This window comes from Manis pentadactyla, chromosome 8 (assembly GCF_030020395.1).
Source record: "Manis pentadactyla isolate mManPen7 chromosome 8, mManPen7.hap1, whole genome shotgun sequence".
NCBI classification, from domain to species: domain Eukaryota; kingdom Metazoa; phylum Chordata; class Mammalia; order Pholidota; family Manidae; genus Manis; species Manis pentadactyla.
In genome coordinates, this window is record NC_080026.1 from 110190615 (window position 1) to 110212585 (window position 21971).

A 21971-nucleotide genomic window follows, 5' to 3' on the forward strand; every position below is an offset into this window, starting at 1 on the left:
TTCAATATTTTGTAAATTTGTTCAAGCAATCACTTACCTCTGCATGATAAGATTATGGAAAGTATTAGTTAAAAATGAACAAATATAGCTTATTAGATGGTTGAATATTTCACAGGTTGAGAGTAACCTATATTGGTGAAGCTGTAAAAAAAATGCACTTTCTCTCTTTTTTAAAACAGCTTTATTGAGTCATTACTGATATACAAAAAACTTCACATATTTAATTGTACGATTTGATGAGTGGACATATGCATACACCGATGAAACCATCACCACAGTGGAGGAAAATAGACATATCTGTCACTTCCAAAAGCTTCCTTGTGTCCCTTTGTGTGCTAAGAACACTTAATATAAGATCTACCCTCTTAACAAATTTTTTAATGCACAATATAGGACTGTTAACTAGAGGTACTATGGCAACTGGCAGATCTCTAAAATGTATTTATTTTGCTTAACTTAAAGTTTACACCAGTTGAGTAACAACTGCCCATTTACCTTTCCCCCAGTCCCTGGTAATCACTGTTCTATTCTCTGCTTTTATGAGTTTGACTATTTTAAGTACCACATATTAGTGATATCATACAGTATTATCTAGCTTAACTAGCTTGATTCACTTAATGTAATGTCCTCCAGGTTCATTCATGTTGTCACAATGCAGATTTTTCTTCTTTTTTAAGGTTGAATAACATTCCATTGCATGTATATACCACATTGTCTTTATCTGTTTATCTGCCTATAAACATTTGAGTTGTCTCCATAATTTGCCTGTTATGAACAATGCAAAACAGGCACTTTCATGTATTTAGTCAGAGTGTAAATTGTATAACCTTTTTAGTGTTCAATTTGGCAATATCTATTAAAATTCTAAATGTTTATTTATATCCCATTTTAAAAAAATAAAGTAAATAAAAATTTAAAAGAATAGTGAGGAAAAAAGAGTAGAATATAAAGTCTGCAAAAGAAAAAGTAGAGATGAAATGTTACTACTCATCCTTAGTGGACTGGTTGAATACACTGTAGTTCATCCATACAATGAAATACTATGTAGAAGTATATTAAACAACATCGACAAAACCCGCCATTTTGTGGGGAGAGAGGTGCAGAAAACTGTGTACAGAATACTTCCACCTGTGCAAAAGGCAAAAGAAAAAAGAATGTATTTAATTGCTTGCATGTGCACAAAATTTTTCTGAAAGAGACTTGACTTAGAAAAATGTATAACATTAATTGCCTCTAGAGAAGGAAACTAGGGGCTGGGATATGTGGGAAAACAGGAGACTTGCACCTTTTGAAATTTTAAAAACAAATGTAATACCTATTCAAACAAATAAATAAAATTACAGTTAAATGCAAAATATAATGAAAAAAGGGAGGATGTGGAGCTAAATCAGCACATTACCAAATGAGGGAAATTTTAGTAGAAAGAACAACCAGAATGACACTTCAGATCAATTTAAAAGCCTCTGGCTCCTAATGTTTACTATGATTCTATCAATTGAGGCTACTTAGAATAACAGTACTTTGTGTTGACTCACCCCATGGCACAGGTTTAGTGATGGGCTTGGAAATTGAGTCTCTGGCTTTGGATTGTCCCTGGTAGGGCAATAGCAGGTGAGGTGTTCCTCCACGGTTCTTCCTCATAGTCACACTATGACCCACTCCTCCAGGACAAGCTCTTCCCAAATGTTCAGAACTTTGTCAAAAGGAACAAAACCTGATAAAGCAACTTGGACGCAATTTGCTTTGGTGCCTCTGCGAAGACAGTCAACTGGGCAGATTACCTCTGAAAGTTCCTTTCCCTCAAGATCCAGACCTCTGGGCCTCCCTTCTCCCCTCCCCAAGAATCTTGAGCTAGCTGTATAATAGGCCAAGCAGAGCGCTCGGAGAATGCCTTCTGGAGCAAATACAGGGCTCTTTCCCTGTATAGGTGAGGCTTGAATTAGTTCCAAAGTGCCTTCCAATTCCGGCATTCTGCTGGTTACTACCCGCCGGTGATGAAAGAGCTGAACATCTAGGACATAAATAATTCAATTGACTTCTTTCTGAAATAAAATGAATGTTAAGATCCAGAATTTAACCTCATATCATAATCTTATCTTTGTTTTGTTGTTTCTTTGTTTTTTCAGGTACACACAGTAAAATGTACAAATCTCAGTGTACAGCTCAATGAATTTTGACATGTGTGTACACAAATGTAACCATCACCCGGATCAAGATATCAAACATTCTAAAGATCGTACCATGGGGAAAAAAAATAGACATCAGACATTCTCACAAAATTTTTTCCCCTTCATTTGTATGTTCTCTAGTTTCTTCATTTCCCAACTGTAAGAGTAGGGACAGGAAACAGAACCAAGAAAACCAAATTCCAAGCTAGCAATGGGGAAAGCTGAGAGCCAGTCCAGTTTATACTACAGAATCCTCAGAACAGGCAGCACCAGGCAGCAGACTGGAAGATTCTTCCTTGAGAACTTGACCAGCCCAACAGGAAATACCTAAAGATTTTGCTATCAGGGGTTCTGCAAAAAGTAGCCTACCCAAATCACCATACAGGGAAGTTCAGTGTCCAAAGCCCCACTCCTGCTCTCAGAAGTTCCAGTCAACATTTTAGGTGCCCATTCTTAATCACCACCAGACATTCAGACATGACCAGACATCTGAGGAAAGCCATTACTGTGAAACGCAAAGATCAAAAAGCCCAAAATAAAACCTAAAGATCCAGAAAAAAAAAAAAAGTAACCTGGAAGAAACAGCAATTGTGCAGGAAGAAGAAAACAATAAAACAAAATTATCAATATTACCTTCAAAGAAATAAAAGAAGATATTTCAGTCATGAAACAACAACAGGCTATGTATTCAACAAAGTAACATTCAGAGGACAATATTAAAAAGCACTCTTGAGAATGAAAAACATGGAAACAACAATGAAAAGCTAATCTATCAAGGCAGGATACCCTTGAGGAAATCTCCCAGAAAGTTAAGCAAAAAGTCAGAGGTGAAAAATAGAAAGGAAAATAAAAGAAAAATAGTGGCTCAATCCAAAAGATCTAATATCTAAATGATAGAAATGAGAAAGAAAAAACTGGAGGGGATAAATCAATGAAATAACCCAAGAAAATTTCCCAAATCGAAGGACATGAACAGATATGCTGAAAGGGTCCACCAAATACTCAACCAATGGATGAAAACAGGTACACAGGAAGGCACCTTAGTGTGGAATTTCACAACATTGGGTGAAAGATTTCTACAAGGTTCCAGACAGAGAACACAGGTGGTTCGGAGAGGAGTTCTCAACACTAAGAAGGAAGCTGGAAGACAACAAAGCAATGTTTTCCAAGTTTGGAAGAAAATTTATTTTCCAAACAAGAATTCTAGGTCCAGATAAGCAATCAATCAAATATGAAGATAAAATAAAAGTCATTTTAAGATATTCAAGGTCTCACATTGTTGACTTCCCGTGAACACTTCCTTTTTCGAAAAATTCTCAAAATAGTGCAAAATAAAGCAATAACCATGAAGAGAACATGGGATACAGGTAACCAGTAAGCCAACCTACAAGAGCATTAAAAGGAATCCCTGAGAGAGTGGTGGAGATCCCAAGAGAATAGTTTGCCCCCACCCCGTTGAAGATGACAGCCAGTTCAGACTGGAGCAGTTAGACTGAAGACCAGAGACATTCTTACCTCAGTCATCACCAGGATTTCCTCTGCCATTATACTCCTTTGAACCTGAGGACAGAGTGCCCAGGTAAGCCTGGTCCAGATTCTTACCTATACTTGCTTGCCATGAACATGTGATCAAATTCTAGCTGAGTGGGCCAGCTGAAGACATTCATTCCACTCCTTGGATTTACTCTTGAGCATTAGAGAGAATCTATAGGTGCTTAGAAGCAAAACAAACATACAGCCCACTGCCTCTGCCCATGAACCTACTGGATAACCTGTCTATAAATCTATAGCTCTACTAGATTTTCTGGTCCCAGAGCCCTAGACTTCAGGACTTACTTATTTGCTTAATCATTGACTTCTCCCAGATGGTTCAGATATACTCACGAAAGCTTCAGTAGGAGGACTGTGACCCAGAGACTGTTCACCTCCTTTCCTTCTGGGAGCCTTCATAATAGTGGCAATATTGTGCTCTCTCACACAGCTAGATTTGTGTTTGACACTCAGCTTTTTTCCTCTAAATTAAACAATATGGTATTTAGGCATACACATATATGTTGAAAAACTCCAAGGAAATAGTTATTTTGGTGGAAAGGAAGGCATACAATTGGGGAGGAGCACAGAGAGAATTTCTAGGTACCAGTAGAGTTTTATTTCTTTACCTAGGTGCTAAGTTCATAATAGCTTATATTGTTATTATTATTTAGACTGAACATAGAGGTTTTATATACTCCTTTATAGGTATTTAGCACACACACACAATATCGATATAGAAGAAAAAAAATCCATGACCCAACACCTAGATGCAACAAATACTAACATTTTTAAGTATCTCCTATCATTTTATTCTGTGCATTTTGCATTATTGAGATCATACTATGCATACATTTTTAACATATGCCTTTTTAAGAGACTTTTTAATATAAGCATCTTATGTTACTAAATTCTTTACACATTTATCATTTTAGGAACCGTTATAATATTAATTGAAATTCTTTCTTCCCTATTTCAAAGAGCATAGCTCTGAGGAATGACATGGACTGAATTTTGTGCTGGTGGAAGCTTGTATCTGAAAATGCATGCAGAGTAATCCAGAATGTCCCTCTACCCCCAGTCACCCTGTCAAAACCCCCATATCCTTCAAAGCCCAGCTCAAATTCCACCATCTCCAGGAAGCCTAACCACCCTTCCACCCTTCAGGGAAACCTCCATCTTTAACCTTCCATGATATGGTGCTTATTATCTATTCTGCATCTTTTTATTTGGATTCATTTGGATTCATTTTTTTTATCCCCTCGTACACTACAAATTCTTGAGGACAGAGCTCTCTATCTTAGAGGGTCTGGAAAATACAAAGTGTTCCATAAGTATTAAGTAAATAAACTTGAAAGACTGCTTTTTTATTCTTTGTGTTAATATCCTGCATTACCAATGGTGTTTGTCAATATAATTAAGTTACTTAAGGGCCTTCACCCAAATTGAAGGTTATCAAATGGAGGCACATTCTTTTTGTCCATAATTGCCACATTCTGAAATTGGGAACATGACCACCCCTGCTGTCCCTGATAATAGATTTGATATTTGCTTTGAAGGCTGGATTAAGGAATGTATGTGCTCTTATCTAAAAATAATAGTTTGTATTTATTGAGAGTCTGTTATGTGCTAGACACCAGCCTAAGCAATTTGCATGCCTCTGTGATTTAATTCCCAGAAACACTATGAGGTAAAAGTTATTTAGTTTACTCATTTTACACCTGAGGACACTGAATCACTTGTGCAGAGTTAGCCAGGTTGTAGATGGAGGTACCAGGGCTCCAGCCCAGATCTGCCTGAGTCTGACCTTCCTCACTTCAAAGCCAGGCTGCCTCCTCAGAAATATAACCACAAAATCTAAATCTTGATCTCCAGCTCTCGGTTCCATATGACAAAACTAGTTCTCCATCAAATGGCTAACACTTGTGAATTTGCATTTTTAATTGATATATTCAAAAGAACAGTAGATACTGTTTACAAAAGAAATAAGAAAGAAATCCATAATTTCATCTCCTAACAATTACTGTCATTTTGGAATACCCTTTTCTAGTCTTTCCCCATTTGTATACCTTAAAGAAAAGGCTGGGGGGGAATCCTCAGACAGTTGTGTATGTGCTTTTAAGAAGAGGCTTCTGTTTAGTGGGAAAGACAAGAACGGCACCAAAGACAAACATCAGCTTCCCACAGCTTTGCCTGGGGCTCATCTTGCATCAGATGGAAACCTGGAAATATGACAAAGATAAAGCATACTTAACAAGGAATTGACTTCCTCTACACTCGTAGATAGCTTGCATGTCGCAGGAGACTCCTGGATGAGATCAGGGGGCAGGAGTTAATGGCACTGGCTTGTGCCATTTGAGTGTCACATGTTATGTCTACAGCTGCTGAACATGCAACAAAAAGTAAAATGTAATATACTAGAAAATGCTGAATGTTAGCTGCATTCTTAATTGTTCAGTTATGGGAAGCCCATTTTGGGGGGAAAGACACCAGGCAAATGTTTCTGAGCTCTTCCTCCCAACCCCTCCCTGTCTCCCCTTTCCACTCTCCTGTCTGTCTGTCTGTCTGTCTCTCTCAGGTAAGCAAAATAATGGTCACCCAAAGATGTCCACATCCTAATCCCTGGAACTGGTGAATATGTCACCTTGCATGGTAAATTTGCAGGTACAAACCTTGATATGGGGAGATTATTCTGGATTATCCAGGTGAACCCAACCTAATCATATGAACCCTTAATAGCAGAGGAAGTTCCCCAGCTGTGGTCAGAGACAGACTTGACTATAGATGAAGGGTCAGAAATGGCTGAGAAAGCCTTAGCTGGCTTTGAAGATGGAGGAAGGGGGCTGTTAGCCAAGGAATGTGAGCAGCCTCTAGAAGCCGAAAAAGGCAGGGAAATGGATTCTCTCCTTGAGCCTCCAGAAAAGCTAACACTGATTTTAAAACCATGAGACACATGTCAGATTTCTAACCTAGACAACTGTAAGATAACAAATTTGTGTTGTTTAAATCATTAAATGTGTGGTAATTCGTTAGGGCAGCAATAGAAAACCAGCTCTGTTTCTTCGCTGCCCTCTCCCTCATTCTCCCTCTGTTAATTGTGACCAGTGTATGTGACTGTGCTGTGCTACTTTCCCAGTCCATTGTACATCTTAAAATTCTATGGACTGCCTTCTCAGGTTCAGTCACCGTGGCAAGTGCCCTGCACTTCAGCCTCCAGATTTTCAAATCCATTCATCTCAAAAAGAAAACAAGAAAAGAAACAGAAACTCTAGGTGTCACTCTGCACTGGCTAAAGGGACTGATGACAGAAATCTTGTCTGTCTTGTTTATTGCTGAATCCCCAAAACCTAGAACATGCTTGGCACACATAATATCTCAACAAACATTTGTTGATGGCTTGCTTCCTTGATGAATTTAGTTTAGCAACATGCATCTTTTTCCTAAGCCATGTCCTGGAGCCATTTGCTGTTACTAATGCTCTGAATCTCATCATGACCCCATCTTTCTCTAGGAGAGGGATGAATTCAGGGGAGCCCCATTCTGGTAAAACTAAGGTTGAAATTGACCCAGGACAAGTGTTCTTGGGTCAGTGAGGACTTTGGGTAAATGTAGCTTATGCTGTGCCTAGTGACACATATATAAAGCTTCCTTAGTCATTCATTCAACCAAAATTAAGAGCCTACTTACTATACTCAGCAGTCTCTGCCATGTTCTAAGAACACAAAGACAAATAGGACACAGTCACCCCCATCCCAACATTGACAACCTAGGAATGGCTGTTGGCTACCTTACAATGTGGTAGGCATTCTTTTACATACAATGATCTCATTTAACTCTTACAACAATGATCCAGAGAAATAGGTATTATTAGTCTCATTTAATGGATGAGAAGACCAAGTCCTGAAAGTTAAAAAACTTCCACAAATGGCAAGTAAGTGGTTCATGCCAGGTTTGCAATCCAGGTCCATCTGGCTCCAAAGCACATAATAACTATTCACATTATGTAGTGACTTACAGTTTACAAAGCACTTTTATCACACATCACCTTACTTCTTCTAACAAGTTTATGAAATACGCATTACTATACTCATTTCACCAAAGAGAAAATCCAAACTCAATTTATTTGCCCAAGTCCAAAATTTCTTACATGGCAGAAACAGATCTGTTTGACTCCATATCTTCTGACTCTAGATCCTTTTCCCTTTCCGCTCTTCCTTGTTGTTATTAAACTCTGAATTCTGCACACAGACCCACCTGCTATCTCTGAGAGCATGATCCAAGAACCTGATGAAGATATGTGTGATAATATAAAGTTAGGCCAACAGTGCTGCTAGAGCTAAACTCAAGCCAGGTAGAAATGTGTTAGAGCTGTGTTTACTCTGTGCTGTCAGTTATAATCACTTGCTTGATCTGGGGCCAGCAATTTCATAATTATCCTCAAGTGTTGTGTTGGATGTGTCTTGCACATTTCTTACATTTGGAACCAGTCCCACTTTATTCAACACTTTAACATTATAATGATGCTCATCAACATTCATAGTCTAACTAGCAAAACTTACCTTTTACCATATGAAAGACAGGACCCAACTAATCAACTAATCAATATATTACAAGCTCTTCCTCCCCTCCAGTGAGATTTCTTTGGTTTTTGGCATGTTTGCAAAAGTCAAAGCAGACCTAGGTCAAGAGTTTCCATGCTTACTGGGATTACTTAAGATTGGTCATGATGAGAGTATCTGAAAATCCCTTAAAGGTAGTGACTGCCTCGGTAGTCATTTCTATATCTTTCATGGCATCTAGGACAAGGCCTGGTCCCTAGCATTCACTGAGTGAATGAATGAAAGTGCCAAAGATGCCCACATGGGAAGGCTCTGTAAAAGCTCAGAACTCAGGAGCACCTGAGAGCAAAAAGGAAGCCAGTGCAGAGAGCTATTGGAGAAATTGAAACAGGGTCATAGGGATGTGGCTTGCCCCTGACCGTGTGGTATGCTCTGAACTCACCACCAACAATGTGGCGTTTGACAAGTTTCTTACATGTAAAATACAGGAACAAGGTGGAGATATGGACCAGTTCCTTTCTGAAGTTTATCCAGAGCCTCTGCAGCACACTGGGACACTTCACCAAAATGTCCCATTCCAGCTTCCTTCCCTGGTGTCCTCCGATGCTCCAGCTTTCTGTGCCCACCAAGTTCACATGCACCACCTCAAAGTAGTCTCCATGGAAGAGCTTCTGCTCAGAATCCCTGCTTTCCCACGCCACCCCTCAGTTCTCCAAAAGGATCTTCCTTTCATCAGCCAGGCAGCCAGGCAGTGTTGGTGCTAATTGATGGTGAGTAGAAGCAGTGATTCTCATAAACACCCTTAGAAGATTCTGATGCAAGTGACCCAAAGACCAGTCTTTGAGATGAATTGGTCTACATTTTGTCCCTATACTAGGGGCTCTTAACCTGGCAGTTTATAAATCCCCAAGGGACTTGAGGACAGAATTCCAGGAATCTATGAATTTGAATGGAAGACTATATCTCTGTCTTACTAGTTCTAACTGTAGTTTAGCATTTTCTTCACTTTTGAATGTAGGCAACAAACTCCAGTAGTAGTAGTATCTGTGCTTTGTCACCAATAGAAATCACTGATATCATCGTACCACGTTACTGCTTCTGCAGATACCTGAAAATGCCATTTACATTCATCACTATTTTGAAATTTTGGTTGTTTTTAGGCCTGCCACTAGGTTTTATTATTTAATCAATTAATAAAGAAGCATATATATTAATTTACTTTATCACTCTTTAAAAAGATTTTGATCACTGTTTCAATATCATGGTATGTATTTTATCTTGTACATTTACAAATATTATTCTGAACGGGATCTTTGGGCTTCACCCGACTGTCAAAGTTTTCAAAGGGGTCCTTGGTACAGAAAAAAAAAGGTTGAAGTCCCTGCTCTAGACAGAACCAGTTATGCCACAGGGCCAAAAACAATTTCTGGCCCCCTTTTGCACCCTGTTTTTTTTTTTTCCTATTGCCCCTCCCCAAAAGCCAACTCTTACGTCCAGTGAAGACTGTCAAGAATTACTGAATTCTCAAGACTATGGGAGGAGTGGCCTTTCTCCTCAAGTTTCCCTTGGTCTAGAGAACTTATCCCTTTGTTTTCTCAATCAAACTAAGCCACTTTTTCTAGTTCAAAATCCACTGTTTTGTCAATATAAATATTGACTTGAGGGGATAAGGAAACCACACTCTCAGATGAGCGGAAACTTCCTGGAACAGGTCACTAGATACTCATCCAAAATAGAAACTCAGAGAGGTGGAGACCTAGGACTATCTTCTCTGCTGTGTGCCAGCACCATCATCCTTAGTTGATTTCATATATAGGCTAGGCTGAGAGCAAATACAGTGGATGTTTCGTTTTGAAAAGAGGGACAAAAGCAAGGACATAGAAGCCGGCCAAATGACAGCCCCAGGTCACAGGGTGTGGGGCAGCGCCCACCAACTGCAAGTCTTCTGCGCTTTATGGACTCCTAAGTAGCTGCTGAAAGCACTATCCAGTTTACAAATGAGGAAGGAACCTGGAACACAAGCATCCTGGCCCCTGGCACCATCTACACTGGTTGCAATGTGCTAAGAGCTTCTGGGGAGTTGCAGAGTTTATCTGTGCAGCCACAGGCGGAAAGGAATCAGAATTCCTGGGCCTGTGACTTAAAGAAAATTAATGACTAGGCTAGATACGGCCTGGGGACTCCCTACCCTCATAGTTCTAACAGCCAGGGCGGGATTTCTAGGCTGGGGGGAACGCCCCACCTTCTGGCTTTGGTCAAGACTGGGATTTCTTAGAAGGTTGGGGGGCCAATCAGCGGCCATAAATCTTGGAGAACCTTGAGCGTTTTACTAGGGAGTTCGCGGGGGCTGCTCTTCGCCCTCTCGCTCTCTATTTACAACGCCAAAATCTCGGTGTTAATGGACCTGGGATAATGGTGTTTACCTTACCGCGATAAAGCGCTCAGCTTCCTGGGGGAGCGGCTGTAAAATGTCCCGGAGGTAGGGGTGGAGGGGGGCGCCGTAAAAGCGAGCGCTGGAAGGGCCGGGGCGCCGGTTCTCTTCCAGGCCGCCCCCGCCCTCTACCCCCTAGGCCAGCTGAGCAGCACAGGCCCTGCGGGTGAGGACGGTTCCCACATAAATCACCAGCGCCAGAGTCGGGAAAAGGCGCATTTTTCATTGCTGCCTGCAGGGCAACTCCCGACAGCGAACGAGAAACAGAAGTTGTCTTTAGATAAACCGTTTACCGGAGCGCGAGTTCTGGCAGCGCGGCCCACAGTGCACAGGGCAAGGGGTCCTGGCTCTGCGGCCCCGCCAGCGGAGTACCTCGCAGAGGCCCCCAAGAAAAACCCAGCTCCTCCAAAGGGCTGGCCTCACGTCCGAGGGAGAGAAAGCCAGAGACAAGAGAGAAAGAAAAGAAGAACTTCAGGGTCTGGAGAGACTGAAGAAGTGGTGCACAGGAAGACTCTACGGTCCAAAGACCCGAGAGCCCGTCTCCACACTCACCAGCTGTGATCTCGAGCAAGTGGCTTTAACCTCTCTGAACTTAAGGAATCGTCAGTTATAAAACGGATATAAAAAGTACTACCTTCCTAGTCTATGTTCAAGAAATTAAATGAAAGGCCGTTTGTGTAACCTGTCAAGCCAAAGTTATTAATCAGCTGTCCCCGGACGGGTCTAGGGGTGTTCTGGGAAGCCCCTGGAATTGTTGACAAAGGGTTGCAGTGTCCATGAGCTTTCTTCTGGGAAGAGGGCCCACAGTTTATATCAGGGTCCCAAATGTGTGATCGAACCCCAAAACGTGCTATTCTGAGGCTGGACTACCTGGTCAGTTTTGGCTCCGACAGTAGCTGTGAGACCTTGCCCAAGTTACTGAAGCCTCTCACTGCCTCTTCTGTAAAATGGGATAATTGTTCTTAGGATTGTTGTTAAGAGTAAAAATGCTTGGCATGGTATCTGGCACATAATAAATGCTAACTAAATGTTACATATTTTTACGCATTGGCCCTAGCCCTAGAGCAAAGCAGCTTTGCGCCAAAGCCAAGAATTCCAGACCTATTCTTTCCAAGATGAAAGTTGTTTAGATCCCAGACATCCCTGTTGGTCTTGAACGCCAGCGGGCAGACCACCTGCCTGTTGGCCAAATAGTGGCCTTTGCACTACATGGGGTGGGTGCGCAGGCCACATTTTGCACCAGTGCTAAGTGGGCTTGCTCAGCGCACCTGAGACAGGGTGCTGTCGGGCCTCCCCAGTTTGGGGAGCGGCGCACTTGCTGGGCGCCTGCCTTTTGAACGTGGCTCTAACACCGCCGGCCGCCAGGCGCCCGGGGCTCGGCTCTAATCCGGATTTGGAGGCCAGGAGCACTAGAAGCTGGCCGCTACCGGCAGGGAAAACCAAAGCGGCTGCCATCCTGGTAGCCCCAGGTCTTGTTTGTTGACATATACTCACCCAAGCGGGACGACCTCGAGTTTGGAATCAGCCTTGAGAAGAGAGGTAGGGGCCCCTCGGGAGCAAGCACCTCCAGCCTCCACTCCACCGGAGGCGAAGCTTCCTATCGCGGGCAGACACGTTTCCTTCCCTCCTAAGGTCAGAGGTCGAGCCCAGAAGAGGCCTGCTCCCTCTTCGCTCGAGGCCCACCCCGCGCGGCGGCCCGGAGCCCGGTTGCCGCCGCGCCTCCTCCCCTCCTCCCAGCTCACCATCCATTAGTGTAATCCCCTGTCCAAACACTGCGGCCCCGACGGCCAGACGTTGGTGTAAACAGACCCGGGGGGGACAATTCTAACGATATAAATAAAATAACCATTAATAGCGCAAATCGTTCGATGAGCAGGAGGCCAAGCACCCGAGAGCTCGAATCTTGCTTGGGTTTGTATACACAGCGCGGACACCACGCATCCGTCAGGTAAACCAGAGATTCTTGTCCCGGCCTAAATCTAAATCCAGCGCAGGTGAGGTCCCCGCAGGCGCGTCAAAGGGACCGGCTGCCGACACGCACGGGCCTCCACACGCACGCAGCTCGGAACAGACGCACACGCGGAGAAGGCCGCGCCGCGGCTGCTTGAGTTAATGCCACCGCCTGGGCCCAGCCCCAAAGCCACGAAACAGGGGTTAACATGGCTCTTCTCCAAAAATTCGCGCCTAGGCGTCCAGCCACCGCCTACCGGCGCCGCCCGGCCCCATCCGCAGCCTCGTTGCGCACAGAGACGCGGAGCTCACACCCAGAAACGGGAAAAGTCAGCCTCCACTAGTCCCAGAGTTGTAATAAACCAACATTTATTGAGCGTTTGTTGTGCCAGGCACCGAACTAAGTGGTTCATACAACTAATCTCCTTTAATCCTCAGAGGAACCAGAGGTAGGTACTTTTAGTATTCCCGGTTTTACAAATCAGAAAAGCAGTGCTCAGAATTCAGAAATTAGTCCGGAGACGGAGTGGAGACAGGATTTGAACCCACCACTGAGCTTCAGGAAGCACGCCAGTTCACACCCGAGGTACAGGCACTTGCTCAGATTCCAACAGGCCGAGTTTCAAGGTCTGGAACCTGGCTCCAGCCCGTCCCTGGCCCCGCCGGGCTGCGGTGGTTTGGTTTCCAGTGGGAAGTTCCTACTTCTGCAGAGGGCGTAGGCAGAGTGACCTGAGAGGTCGGGACAAAGGAGAGGAGTCGCCTGGAAGAGCCCGTTCCCAGGGAGCCCAGGGTGCCCAGGGTGGGGCTCTCGGGGCTCCCAGGGTCCTCGGTGGGCTTGCTCTGGGATGTTGAGGCAGTCATTGCTCCCAGCGCGGAGACATCAAGGTTCAGGAGGAGTTGCTCCCAGAGCAAAGCCTCTGGCTACAGGGTCAGTTCTGGGGTCCCCACACGCTGGGGGAAGGTCTCCTTGGTGGCAAGTGGCCATGGAGTCTTGGTTCCTGGAATCTGGCGGGGAAAAAACTGGGACAGTCCCCACTTTCTCCAGCCCAGCCAGACCACAGAGTGGGGGCATTTAGCTCACCTGCCTGGAAGTCTTGCATCCACCTGTTACCTCCTTTGTGACAGTATAGAAGTCATTTTATTTCTGCAGGCTGCAAATTCTATGGTTCTGAAACGATGGGGGAGGAGCAATAATATTTGTCTTGAAAGGATGTTGTAACCACCTGAAAGATTATACATGTGGAATGCTTTTTTTACCAGTTGGGAATTTTTTAAATTGTGATTAGTATTAACTCTATGACAGGTGCCTGAGAAGTTAGAGCAGAGGGCTGGCAGCCCCTCTTCTTGCTGAAGAGAAAGCAAAGACCAGCCGAGATGGAGCAAGGAAGCAGCCTGTGGGGATGCATGTGGGGAGAGAAGGGGAGGAGGCTCCTGCGCAGCCTGTTTGTCTTTAAGGCAGCTTCCAGTGAATCCCGTTGCCCAGGCACATTTTTCTCAGGGGCTGTGGACTACTACTGCCAGCAGGAAGATTTGGAGTGGGGAGGGCTGTCAAGTACCCAGTAGGAAGTTTTAAAAGCAGAGAGAACAGTGCCTGGGCAGGTGGTCTGTGCACAGAGGTCAGCCTGGTCACTCTGAAGCTGCCCAGGAAAGGGAGAGGGGCAAAGAGAGGGAGCTGAGTGTGGAAGGCAAGTAACTTAACCTTGGGCATTATCTCACCTCTCTGAGCCTCAATTTCTTTGTCTGTAAAATGGTTAGATTAATAGGGTCATAGAGAAGAGCTGTTGCAAGAAGCAGAAATGATAACAGTGGTGGACAGCTTAGGGTTTAACAACACGCCTGGTGCTATTCTCCTATCCTCATACCCATGTGTCTTCCAGCCCTACCCAGATGACTTGCCCACCTCTGGCCTAACAGTTTAGGTGGAGGATAGGGAGTGGGGAAGTTCTTAATCACTGAGCCATGCCATGTGCTTGTAGCTATGAACAGCTAATGCTGTCCATGTGAACATTGCTGGTGTGAGTATTTTTGCTGTTACTGTTATGAGCAGTATTTCTACAATTAATGCTGCTTACCCCCAGCCCTAAGAGATAGTCATTATTAATTCCTCCTTATGCAAAAGACTCAGAGAGGGTAAGTAACTTGTCTGAAATCACACAGTGGATGTGGGACAAAGCAAAGAGATTAGAAACAAACATGTGATTCCAAAGGCCAGATGTTCTTGCCCACACCAGAAGGAAAAGGAGAGAAGAGGCGTGCAGGGCAAGCCCTGGTGGGAGAAGGGTGCCCACTGCCTGGGCAGGTCCGGGGCAGCTGATCTATTTACATTCCAGCGCAGACACTAATTGGACAGATCTTTATCTAAACACTATAACAATGACATGAGTCTTGGGGGATTTGTTTACTGCCACTAAAAATGATGCATTTGTGGGAGCGGGAAGCTCAGTCTGGGTGTGGGATTTGTTTGCTGTGGTCCAGAGGGTGAGGAGCGAGGGGAGGGAAGCCAAGAGGAGGCTGCTCATGGTTCCAAGAGCATATCCTAAAACTCGATTAAGAGAACTAGTCTCCTTGTTTGGGGGCCACAAAAAGAAAAAAGTACACATTTTCATTTGAGAGTTAAATAATGCTCTTTCCCCCAACTGCGAAGGAGCACCTGGGAATCCTGCTCCCTGACCTCTCCGTGAAGGAAAGGTTCAGAGCCTCCCTCCTTGTGTTAACAACCATCCCTCGTGCCCACCCTCAGCCCCCATCAAAAGAACATTTACTACTGCCCTCTTGTTGCTGAGGGCTCTGAAGTGCTTTCCTACCATCACTTCTTTAATCCTTCCTGCAGGCCTGTGAAGTCTGAACCATTATCATCTCCTTGTATAGGTGAGAAAACTGCTGTTTAGCGGAATTGAGGGACTGGTTCTAGATTACAAGACTACAAAGGTAGGACAGGCTCCAGGCCCCTCTGGTGGACTGCAGGGTCAATGCTTCAGCCGGAGACAGAGGCATGATGTGTGATTATGATTTAGAGAAAGCCACATCTTCCATGCCCCACCCCTTCTTCACTCTGTGGGTTCTCCTTGCGGAGGAGAGTGTCATAGGTGCAGACTCTTACACACGATGCTCATGAGCTGTGTGCATCCATTCACATACACGTACTGTCTTACTGGTTGTGGGAGGTGTAAAATGCTCATATGTGCCCACATCTGTGCTCACTCAGTGTGGGGGGCACAGTATGAATACACACACACAGGCCACCCCCTCTACTATACTAATAGTAGGGGGGCATGTGGAATTTTTAAAAGTCTAAATTGCAGACTTTCAGTGTGGTTTTACTATGTTTAACAATACACACAGTTGTTACAACTCTGGTAATAAAATCTATTCCCTCTGGCTGCAGCTCAGACAAGTTATTATGGGGACCACTTTGTACAAGACTAATTGTAATGATGCCATAAATTGCCTATATGAAAATAGTGCATCTGATACTCATGAAAGCTAGTTTTCATCTTGGATCATATAAATATTTCTCTCCAAATCACATGTCACTACCAGTAATTCACATTATTATGGGAAAAGGGGGTAGGGGGATTCAGAATGAGTGTTGGTCCAGTCCTCCTGTTTTGACCACACTCTCTGAAAGCAGAACTCTAATGCAGAGTCTTCATTTATGGGGTGTCCTGAGTGCCTTCTTCCCTGTGCCTATCCACATGTGCACACACTGATGTGTTACATAGGAAATCACCTTCCTTTTCATGCAAGGAGAAAGATAAGTCCATAGAAACATATATTTCAGATCTGCATCCATCCGAGTATTTATTAGAGTGATACAACTGCCATCAACCTCAGAAATGTGGTTGCAGATGGGAGGTAAAAGGGTAGAGGTTGGCCAGCTTCCGACTGTGCATCTGGGATGCCTGAGTCACAGGGGAGAAGGCCCCAGACCCAGTCTCCTCTATGGAGACCAGTGACTCAGTTGCTCCACTGGCCCCATACACAGGAGCTAAGAAGAGAGTAAGAGACTATAGGGGGCAGGGAACAGCTACAGAGTACTCAGACTTTGCCCCCACTGACTGGTGTGAGAGCTGGGGACCTCACTCTCCTCTCCCAGCTTTGGCCTCTCAATTTTAAGGCAGTCTCTGGAACACTTCCCAGCTGGGGTGATCTCAAGGCTAAACACCCAATCTAAAGTGGGGCTAGCAGGACAAAGAGAGAAGGGAAGGTCTGTTCAGTCTGCTCTAGCCTGTGTGTAGTGGGGAGGAGACTGGTCCTGGTCTGGAGCCTCCATCTGTGCCCTCAAGGGATGCCTGGAGCCCAGGTCCTTCTGGGCACCCTCAGCTCCACTGGGATCCTCGGGACTGCCACAATAGAAGGAAATGGAGGCTCCACGGGATCTGCCTGGAGAGGGGATTTCCATGCAGAGGGTGGCCAAGCCCACCATCTGGAGCCCCACAGACCAGTGGGCCCATAGCTGAGGCTGCAGAGGGATAGGGGGTGGGAGGTAGGGCAGGTCCTACAGACCCGAGCGGAGTGCAGAGGAGCGTCCCTACCACACACCCAAAGGTGCCTGGGCATTTTTATGAGCAGCTCAGGAGACAGTAAGCACAGGGGTGGGATGGAGAAAGGGGCCTGGGGCTCAGGAATGGGGCCTTGCTCAACTAGTCTGATCATACCCTGTGCAGCCCACCCATTCCAGGGAGGATTCCCTCCCTGTCAAACACCTACAGGGGCCAGAGACAAAGAGCAGGAGAGCCTCGTCGGAGGAGTGAGAAAAGAGGGGGTAGGGGGGTAAAATAAAATGGGGGAGAGAGTAAAAAGAAAAAATAAGGAAAAGTGAAACTGGTGGGAAAGAGTGGAGACCCAGTGAGACAGGAAGCCAGGGAGCCCAGGAAGAGGTGAGGGAGAAGGCGGTGGGGGAAGCGTGGTGAGGAAAAAGGCAGAATGAGGAAGGGAGGGATGGGGTAGCCATTGATGGGCCCAAGGCAGGAGTAAGGGGCCAAAAGAGGAAAGAGACTGGCTGCCAGGGGGAAGAGGAGGCCACGGAAGTTCTGCGGTCCGGGACTCGGAGGTTCTGTCCGGTCTCCGAGTGCGGGGAGCCGCGAGAGGTAAGAAGCCCCTTTCTCTCCAGTTGGCAGGAACGCGGAGAGGTCTCGCGGGGCTGAGAACCTACAGGCAATTCCAAGCACAGAGGCCCAGACGCATCCGCGAGGAGCTACGGTCCCGGGCTCTTGGCCTGCAGCTGGAGAGAGACGAGCCGGGGAGAAGTGCGGGCCCCGACCAGTGCGGACCAGGTGCTCGAGCACGGAGACGCGGCGCCCGAGGCCGGCAGGCCGGAGTGAGGCCTGGCACTTACAGTCCCCGCAGCCTCGGGGCCGCCTAGCGCTTGGCCTCTGGCCGTCCACACTAGCGTCCTGTAGGGCGAGGCTGAGCAGTCCAGAGGCCCAGAGTTGCGGGCCTGGACCTGGCTGGCCCGGCGTCACGCCTTCTGCCCCCTCTGTGGCTGTGCGCGTTGGTGCGCCGCGGCCGCCTGGGGCCTCCGTCCTTTGCAGGTCGGGTTCCTGGTCGGTTCTGAACAAGGCCAGCCGCCCACGCCCGTGCCCCAACATCCCAGCAAGGTCAGGGAAGCCGAAACTGTCTCCGGGGCAATGGCGATCATACGGTGCCCCCGAAGCTTCAGGGAACCAAGGCCAAGTAGCGGCTAGGTCCGCAGACACCGACGCCCGCTGACAGAGCAAAGGTTCTGCCTCACCTAGGGAATCGCTCTCCCCGGGCCGCCCAAAGGCCGGGACCTCCATCGGAGGCAGCGAGGGCAGGGTAAGACGTCACTTTCAGCGACAAGACTGCAGCAAAAGTTTCTGAGTAAGAAATGTCGTTTTCGTTCCCAAGAAACAGTTTGAAGTTGTTCGCTCCAATGTGGTTTGCCCCAGGGAGATTTGGGGAAAGATTTCTACGTCCTAGGAGGCCGAGGTCCACGACTTGTGGTTGAGATCAGAGTTAAGAAGATCGCGCTATGAAGAGTCACAGAGAATCTCTGCTTCTTAGAACGTGATAACCACATCCCCCACCACCCACCCCCTACCCCCTTACGCTCAGACAGCCGCAGAGAGCAGACAGGCGATCAGGTTGAACTGAATTAATTCGCCAAAGACTGCAGCCGCTCCTCTGAGGTCAGATCATATTTTAAAAGGTCTATAGACATTGAAATTTCGCTACAGGAAGTTAAACTCACACGTAAAAAAAAAGTTAAGGAATGCATCCAGAATTCCAATTTAATCCCCAAGTTGAAACTGCTCACTGCACTCCCAAAAAGCACACGCAAATAGTACAAATAAATATCTGTGTAAACACGTCCTTTGTCTACGAGTTTTTGTTCGAAGAATATTGAATTGATTTTCTTTCGACAAAGTTAACCTTTCTGATGTATATTATGTTGGCAGAATAGAACTGATTTTGTTGAGGAAAGCTGTATTTACATTGTGATCAACATTTTTAGAGTGGGGCAGATACACATAGATGTGGAAGGTCCTCACCCGAGAAATCGAAACTCACTTCCTCAACAAGGGCCTGCAATTTACAAAGAACTACCCGGATTACTGAACTTGGACTGATTGTCTCCCAAGGAAGGGAAATGGTTGGTTACTTTAAAACAATTCCAAACACAATCTGGGAAAAGCTGGCATTTATACAAACACATGCAAAACAAGTGAAAATCTTCAAAACACCATTTAAAAAAAAAATCTCTCCCACAGAATTGCCAAAATGAGTAAAAAATTCCCCTCAAGAAATTAGATCAGTTTAATGTTTTTTTGTACTGACCTACCTAGTTGATATTTATTTAAAAGTAGAAAATGTATTCACCCTTCTCACAAAAACACTATTGCCTCTAGATTGCTCAAAAATTTTGGATAGCTTTCTAACATCCCTCAACTAACAAAGCAAACAAAACCCCATACACATATACACACTGCCATCACCAACAAAATAAAAAAGCCTGTTCACTGCTACTAAAAAAGAGGAAACCTTTTCCTTTCTCTTCCTTCTCTTTCAAGATGTCACTGAAAATGAAATTTCTAGAAGAGTAGTAAAAAATGAAAAACTCGATGAAAAAATTTGCTCTTAGTATTGTATAATTTTGGCTGGCTGAGTTCATTGTACTGTGATTAATCATACAGGATGGTTTTCATGCTTTAATAGGGAATCACTTCTGGCTGGTGCTAATTTAACTTAGAAAGCAGTGAGAACTTTCAACACTTCTGTGGCCTTGATTGCATAATGAAATGGAAGGTAACAACATAACAGTGGCATATATAACTAAAATGATTATCTGCCTGCATTTATACATATATTAAGCAATTTTTGTACAGAGAATAATAACGGGAACACTTTACAGTTTTCAAGGAATCATCATGCTTTTATTTGATATTTATTGTAATGATTAGCACATGGCTTTTCTCCAAAAAAGGTGTTTTATTTATAGCGTATGCATTTATGTAGCACTTCTGCCTCATAGAATTTGCCGTCATTTTACTTTGATCTTTAATCATACATGGGAGGAGGGGAACTTGAATAAATGTATAAAGTGACAAAAGCGTACAGAAACAGATACACTCGATTTAAACAAAATGAAACGCTTCCGTGGATGCAACGATATTTACTTTATGGCAGTAATTAGCTAAACTGTCTGGAACGAAAACCTATTATTAGTCAAGCACAGTTCCAGGATTTCAAAGATCCTCTTTTCAGACAAGAGAATGCAAATGCCCCTGAACGATCGTAACTGGATATACGCGTTGGAACCAGATCTCACATTCTGATAAGTGACTCCCGAGAACCAACCACTGCTATAGTGTAATAGTATTCTGGCATTTTCCTCCCAGACAGCGGCGCGCAGGTGGCGGTGCTCACTATCACGCTAGTACTGACTGCTGAGTGCCTGGATGGCATAGGCCTGGCTCGGGATCCCTGCTGGGAAGCTCCGCCGCGAGGAAACCAGACCGACCAAAGCGAGCTTGACAAACCAGGTGATGGCAGCTGGACACAGCCCAAGCCCCTGTTCAGGGCATAAGGCCAAGTCATCTCCAGGTAGCAGGTAGGTAGATGTCTCCCGCCCTGTAAATCAGCCCTGAGCAGGGATGGGGACTGGAAGAGAAAAAGGCGACAGGGCACAGAAACCTCAGGCTAGGCTGCCCACGTTTGGGATCCTTACAGACCGCCAGCGCGGCGCGCCTGAACTGTGATCCTAAGAGGCCTGCCAAGGAGCAACCTGGTCACGGGCTGCAGAAGAGAACCACTCAGGCCTGGCCCAAGGGTACCTGGCGGGGTGGTGATGACAGCGGTTCTGGGGGAGAACGGACTGCGTGGGCCTGCAGGTTGGGAGGAGATAGGCTTCTGCGTGCTCAGGGAGGAGGCAACCCAGTGGATTCAGGGCAGCTGCGGCGGGTGTATGGGCGTGTCTAGGTGATCTCGGCGCCGCAGGCCAGCGGTTCTAGGGGGTGCTTGGGGATGGGCTTAGAGAAGGCCTAGGAGCGAAGCGCTTCGGATAAGAAGAACGCAGCGAGGAAAATACAGGCTTCCGTTGGAAACTGGGGAGAGTTTCGGTAGCTTTTGCCTTTTTTGTTGTTGTTTTTTTCCTGACCCTTGAAATCACTTAGGAAAATCACCCAAAGAGCCGAAAAAAAATCGGGGACTAGAGGGGAGCAAAAACATTCCCCCGCGACGTCCTATTCCTGTGGATGGCTATGGAGGAGAGGGGCTTAAGAGCAGCTTCCTTGTTTTACACTCGCCTGCCTCGCGACACGCACACCCCAGGACATCTCCACCACCACCACCACACACACACCCCGGCAGTGCCGCGCACTCACCCCCACCTCTCTCTCTGGATCTTTGCGCCGGAGGGCTTGCGATTCGCGGCAAAACCAAGCGCATTCTTCTCTGCCGCCCCTGGCCAGGTTTGGAAAGGCCGGCCCCGCCTGGGGCGTCAGTACTCCCAGAACTCAGAGCCCTGCCGCTGAGGGATGGTGCTTCGGCTCAAGGCCCTGCCCACAGAGGGTCTCCCCCACCACCAGCAGGCCGCCGCCACTCTAAGTACTCCCTGGCGCACGTGGCCCGAGCAGCATCCCAGCTCCCCGGGCGGCCCCAGGGGCTGACTCCCCGCACTATTTCCGCTCCCTGCTGAAGAGCCCCGCCTCTCCCCCGCTCCCCCCTACCGCCCGACCGGCTGTTCTTTCCCTTTAGGGCCTTGGGCACCCACTGCTCCCGCAGTTGCAGGGGCCTCCGCAAAGCAGCTCTCTACTATAGACCCCGCTCCCATCCAGTGTCTGCCGCCACCGTGCTTCTTCCACCCGCCCC

General features: G+C 46.0%; 2 long non-coding RNA genes across 2 annotated transcripts in view; one reads left to right on the forward strand and one right to left on the reverse strand.

Moving 5' to 3' along the window:
- Positions 1–5761, forward strand: part of LOC118912923 (uncharacterized) — a 74067-nt gene extending 68306 nt beyond the window's left edge. The window contains exons 4-5 of the long non-coding RNA XR_008998984.1: positions 2127–3747; positions 3809–5761. This is a non-coding gene — a long non-coding RNA (uncharacterized LOC118912923). The remainder of the gene's footprint in view (positions 1–2126; positions 3748–3808) is intronic.
- LOC118912922 (uncharacterized) lies at positions 1843–21498 on the reverse strand. The gene is made up of 4 exons (XR_008998983.1): positions 21485–21498; positions 5768–5920; positions 3684–3882; positions 1843–2042 (listed from the first exon to the last, which is right to left on the reverse strand). It is a non-coding gene; the product is annotated as an uncharacterized LOC118912922 (long non-coding RNA).
- Positions 21499–21971: the final 473 nt, after the last annotated feature.